Source organism: Hyaena hyaena, unplaced genomic scaffold (assembly GCF_003009895.1).
Source record: "Hyaena hyaena isolate Hyena2069 unplaced genomic scaffold, ASM300989v1 scaffold_409, whole genome shotgun sequence".
NCBI classification, from domain to species: Eukaryota; Metazoa; Chordata; class Mammalia; order Carnivora; family Hyaenidae; genus Hyaena; species Hyaena hyaena.
The window spans coordinates 403685-409684 of record NW_024081046.1 but is presented as its reverse complement, the minus strand read 5'-3'; positions in this window follow the sequence as shown (position 1 = coordinate 409684).

Here is a 6000-nt window from a genome sequence, read left to right as displayed (position 1 = left end):
CCCCCCCGGGACTGCCGTCCGCCTGGGCAGGAAGGGGCTGCCGCTCTGGGAACTCCTTCCTGTTTTGAACATTTCCAGGCAAGTGCAAGCCAGGCTCTTACCAAATAATGCCCTTTCCTTTGGAAAGAGCCTCTGCTCCTAAACGACCGGGGACATTGAGCAACTGCGGACTGGAGACAGAGGGTGACAGCGCCCTGTTTACAGTCCTGAGTGTTGCGTCACACCGACTCCCGAAAATAGCCGGCACCGCACAGACTGGCGGGAGCTCGTGGAAGAGCCTGTGTCCTCCTGGAAGAGGGAGGGAAGCGGGCCCAGCCCTCTGTCCCCCAGAGGCCACGGGCTGCGTCCAGGCCGCTGGAGAAGTAGTTGCCTTGTATTCTTGTCCTGGGACAACTTCTGCCCTGGGGGGACCTCCTGGCCACTCCCACATCCGCAGACACACCCGCCTTGACCTTCAGAATGTTGTGCCCAGCGTGGCCCTCAGAACCTTCTCCAACTCAGCCGTGTTCCCCAGGAAGGCTGCCTGGGGCGGGGGGGCGCTTCCCTCCCCCCGCACTGCCTGGACTGGGGAGGCCGTCACATCTGCCTGTCCCCTCCAGGTGCTCCTTAGGCGTCTCTGGAAGCTCTGGGAAACGCCGAGCTTGTCTCGTGAGGTCCCTGGGCTGCGCTGCTCATTCAGAGGCCTCCCGCCCCTCCCCCCACCTGCCTTTCTGGGTGACTCACCTGTGTCCCCCCCGATCCCCAGCGGTCTGGCGATGGGGTGCACGTCCCCTCCAGTGCAGCCTCTTCACCTGGAGCCCGGCCGCCATGGGGCCCAGCGCTGAGCACTGTGACGGGGAAGGACGCCCTGGGCGTGGGCCCCCAGGCCCCGTGTCCCCCTGCAGCAGTGAGTGGACTGAGCTTGCCACGAAAGCTCTGGTGCATTCCTGGCTGCGTGGACGGGGCCCAGTGGTCGCTCATGTGGGGACCCTGCAGGGAGACAATAGGAGGGTGTGGGCTCCTGCAGGCAGTGATCTGTGGCCAAGGAAAGGGGGGGCCGTGGGGGTGCCACGAGCGGCTGCTGGAAGGGGGCACCGGTGGGGCGCACTCACCGCATGGGGGAGGGGCGCTCACTTCCACCCGATTCCCGCTGCCTCTTCCTTGTTTCAGGCGCATCAGCCACCCCAGCTCCTTCTCTGGGAGGCACCGCTGGGTGCACTCACCCCTGGGATGTGTGCGGCTCCACAAGCCTGCTGGGGCCATTCCCGGTGCGAATGCTGGCCCTCCGCTGGCCCGGGGACGCTGGTACCTTCCTCCTGCGTGAGTCATCCCCGCACGGAGAGTGCTCGGCTCCCTGACAGGTTCCCTCTGCCGTGACACAGAAGATCGCCGCCGGGGCTGTCCCCGTGCCTGGCGGCCGGCCACAAGGGTTGGTTGGGGGCCGGGATGAGGCCACCCCCTCCGCAGACCAGGAGTCGTCCTCAGCCGCCTTCCCAGGCACGGCCCCTCGCGCCTCCCGGAGCAGGGTAAACATTTCCTCGTGTCTTGAGCAATTCTTACCAATTTTATTCTTGGGTACTTTGTTCTCGCTGCTCCTAGGAGTCAGAAGTTCTCCCTTTCCAAACTGGTTACTGCTGGTATTTAAGAAACACACTGATTATCTTTAAGGTTTATTGATTTATTTTCAGAGAGACCACGACAGCGCGAGTGGGGGAGGGGCAGAGAGACAGAGAGCGAACGAGCACCCCAAGGAGGCCCCACACTCAGCACGCAGAGCCGGATGTGAGCACCAGCGTGAGATCAGGTCATGACCTGAGCAGAAACCAAGAGTCGGACGCTTACCTAACTGAGCCACCCAGGCACCCCTATGTTTATTTTTTCATTTTGAGAGAGAGAGAGAGAGCACAAATGGGCAGAGAGAGAGGAGAGAGAGAATCGTAAGCAGGCTCTGCTCTATTAGCTCAGAGCTTGAACCTACGAACTGTGAGATCATGACCTGAGCCGAAATCAAGAGTCCCACGCTTGACGGACTGAGCCCAGCAGGCGCCCCCAGAAACACTGATTTTTACAAGCTTACCTACAGCACACATTTTACTGAATTCTGTTTTTAACTTATTTTTTAAAATTTATTTCTGAGAGAGAGACAGCCTGAGCAGGGGTGGGTCAGAGAGAGAGGGAGACACAGAACCTGAAACAGGCTCCAGGCTCTGAGCTGTCAGCACAGAGCCTGACGCCGGGCTCACATCCACAAATCGTAAGATCATGACCTGAGCTGAAGTCGGCCGCTTAACCGACTGAGCCACCCAGGTGCCCCAACTGAATTCTTAATTGTTCAGACTTTCTCCATTAATTGTCTTGAATGTTGTTATTCTTGGTCAAGCCACTGATTTAATTAGCACATCTGAACCTAACACCTGCCAGATGCCAGCCCCGGCTCAACATGCGTCGTGGACGGAAAAGACAGAAAGCCCTGCCCCCACGGAGCTTGCCTGGGGTGCCGAGGAGGGTGGATCAGTCGTGGCAGCTTTGCATCTTCCTTTTTGTCATTTAAAAATTTCCTTTGTCCCTCCTGTCTGATTTTTCTCCCATCAGAAGGGAGGCGCCAGTATTCACAGTGACAAGCCGTGTTTCCTGCGGTTTTGGGAGAAGCCCCTCTCCCTGGAGGGCCGTTGGTCATAGGTGACAGAAGCAGCCCTGGCTGATACGAGTGTAAAGGGAAATTCCGGAAGGGAACTGGGGGGTGCGCCGAATTGCTGGAAAGGCCCGAGCACCAGCCGTGAAAACACGCAGGAACCGAGGCAGCCACGCCCGCGGGAGGTGAAGGCGGAGCGAGCGGATACACCTGTCCCACCGCCAGGCTGGGCCGGAGCCTCCGAGTCCGCGTCTCTCCTGACAAAGAACCGGGACCCAGGGGTGAGCAGCTGACAAACCTGAATACAGGTGTTCTTCTACCTGCTGTTCGTAAGCCAAGGACTTTGCCCCTTTCCACCCACCAGGTTTTTTTTTTAGTGAGTGTGTGTGTTTATAACACGTACGCTTCATTGAGTTACTCTTCTTTTAAAACAAAATTTTAAAATACTTATTTATTTTTGAGAGAGATAGACAGAGACAGAGCATGAGCAGGGGAGGGGCAGAGAGGGAGGGAGACAGAATCTGCAGCAAGCTCCAGGCTCCAAGCTGTCAGCACAGAGCCTGACGCGGGGCTTGAACTCACGAACTGAGATCATGACCTGAGCCGAAATTGTATGCTTACCCGACTGAGCCACCCAGGCGCCTGAGTCATTCTAACCCGATGGTTATTCTTACTCTGTTGAGTATTCCTTAAGATGATCCAATGTTTTCCTTCTGTAGCTTTCAGTATGTCATTAGACCATCCTGGCATCCCCAGGAGAGAGCCTACTTGGTTCTGAGGTATTAATCTTTTTAGAATTAATTAATTAATTTATATTTTTATAATTTACTGTACTTAAACTTACCAATCTTCTCTATAGTTAGTATTTTTGTGCCCTCTTTAAATACTCTTTCTCGGGGTGCCTGGGTGGCTTAGTCGGTTAAGCGTCCGACTTTCGCTTGGGTCATGATCTCGCGGTTCGTGGGTTCGAGCCCCGCATCGGGCTCTGTGCTGACTGCCAGCTCAGAGCCTGGAGCCTGTTTCAGTCTGTGACTCCCTCTCTTTCTGACCCTCCCCTGCTCATGCTGTCTCTTTCTCTCTCTCTCTCTCCTAGAAATAAAAAAATAAATAAATAAATAAATACTCTTTCTCTAGACCAAGGTCATGAAAATATTATCTTCTGTTACATACTAAATGTTTATTTATTTATTTTGAGAGGGGAGAGGCAGAGAGAGAGAATCCCAAGCAGGCTCCACACTGTCAGCTGGGCTCAATTCCAGGACCGTGAGACCATGACCTGAGCTGAAGCCAAGAGTCGGACGCTTAAGCAACTGAGTCACCCAGGCACCTGTGTTTGTGGGTATTCTAAAGGTCAAGATATTGGAACAAAATGGTTTTTTTTTTTTTTTTTCCCCAATGTTTACTTTCTTTTTAAGAGTCAGAGTGTGAGCAGGGGAGGGGCAGAGAGAGAGGGAGACACAGAATCTGAAGCAGCTCCAGGCTCTGAGCTGTCAGCACAGAGCCCGACGCGGGGCTCGAACCCACAAACCGTGAGATCATGACCTGAGCCGAAGTCGGACGCTCAACTGACTGAGCCCCCCAGGCGCCCCTGTGATGGAGAGTCCAGCTCTGGCTTCTCCTGCCCCAGAGCCGGTCTTTGAAATGCAAACCTCTGAGGGAGAAAGAAGGGTTACAAACCCAGAGGGCGGGAGGCAGGCAAGCCGTAGGAGACTTTGAAATCCAGAGAACTGAGGGAGGATGGGGGAGCAGGGGAGACAGGAAAGTGGGTGACGAGCACTGAGGAGGGCATTGTTGGGATGAGCACTGGGCGTTGCATGTAAGCCATGGACCTGGGGAATCTCGCCCCAAAGCTAAGAGCACACTGCACACACTGTATGTTAGCCCACCTGACAATAAGTTATATTTTTTAAAAAGGTTAAGAAGATAAAAAAAGAAAGGCAAACCTCGAGAACAGTGTGTGTGTGTGTGTGTGTGTGTGTGTCCATGCGCGGTAGACGTGAGGGGTGCTCCCCACCTTGGGGCGTGACCCTGGGAACTCGGAAGGCAGGAGCTCCGTTAGCTGGTGTGCGGGCGGCGCTGTGAAAACAGAGCCCTCAAAGCTCAGGCAGAAATGGGCACAGCTTTCCAAGGTCACGTGACCCGGGACTACCCGGTGCGAAAGCTAATTTAGGACCGTTGGTTTAATTAAAACACATGTCTTTCGAATGATCAGCATTAAACTGAAGACTTCTGCTTGTGTTGAGTAGAAGTCTAACAAGTCCGTGTTTCCCTTGCAAAATTTCTCAGGAGAAAAAAAAAGGTAAGAAGAGTGGGAATGCATTTTTTGTTTAGGGAGAAGACAGTGGTTGTGTCCTAAATGAGGATCTTTGGGGAAAAAAACTTGAGACAATTATCTGCATGTAAACAGGGAGGTGGTGAACAGTTTACGGAAAAGCAACATCTTAGGAGAAGACTTCACACATGGCTAGTAAGTGGCTAAAAAAAAGATAAAGTTTTTTGTTTTTTTTTAATTTATTTAATTTGATGCAGAGAGACAGAGAGGGAGGCAGAGGATCTGAAGCAGGCTCCAGTCTGCGCTGCCAGCAGAGGGCCTGATGTAGGACTTGAACTTGAGCACAGGATCATGACCGGAGTCAAGGCTGATGCTTAACTGACTGAGCCCCCCCAAGCGCTCCTCAGGTGAAGGTCAGTGTAAGTAAGTAACTGAGTTTCAGTGTCAAAACTACACTGGTGCAACGCTGTCTCTGCTAAAAAAACCAAAGTTTTCTTGAGCTATCGCTCTGCTGTTCATGAAAAAGTATAGAGAAGTTTTTCTTTACCTTTACAGTCATTCCCCTTTCCCCACACAAAAGACTCTGTTTTGCCAAACCTGAGTCAATATGAGAAGAGCTCCATTTTGCTCACAACGATGTACACATCCTGCATTTGCTTTCCACATTTAGTGGTCCCTGTGGTGTAACAAATGCCTGTCATGGGTTCATGAGGACCTGTGATCCTGTTTAATCAAATGTGCAAAGCTTTCCATATTATTTTTGGGAAACACTTGCTAAAATCAAATTCTAAAATAAAGTCTTTGGGGGGCTCCTGGCTGGCCCAGCCTGAGAAGCATGGAGTGCTTCATCTCAGGGTTGTGAGTTCAAGCCCTCGTACAAGAAGAAGATGACATTGAAATGTAGATTCAAGAAGAAAAAAAGAAAGATGCAAAACTTCCCATTAAAGAAGGAAGATTATTAATGTCCATCTTCATTGGGGATGAGACTCTCAAACGGCTTTGGTACTTAGCTGCCAGTGCAGACGTGACAGTCATTGAGGGGACCCCTCCCTGAGGTGGACTGGGAGGCAGGAATGGGGGGGCAGCGAGGGGAGCCCCCAGGGCGAAGGGCACACTG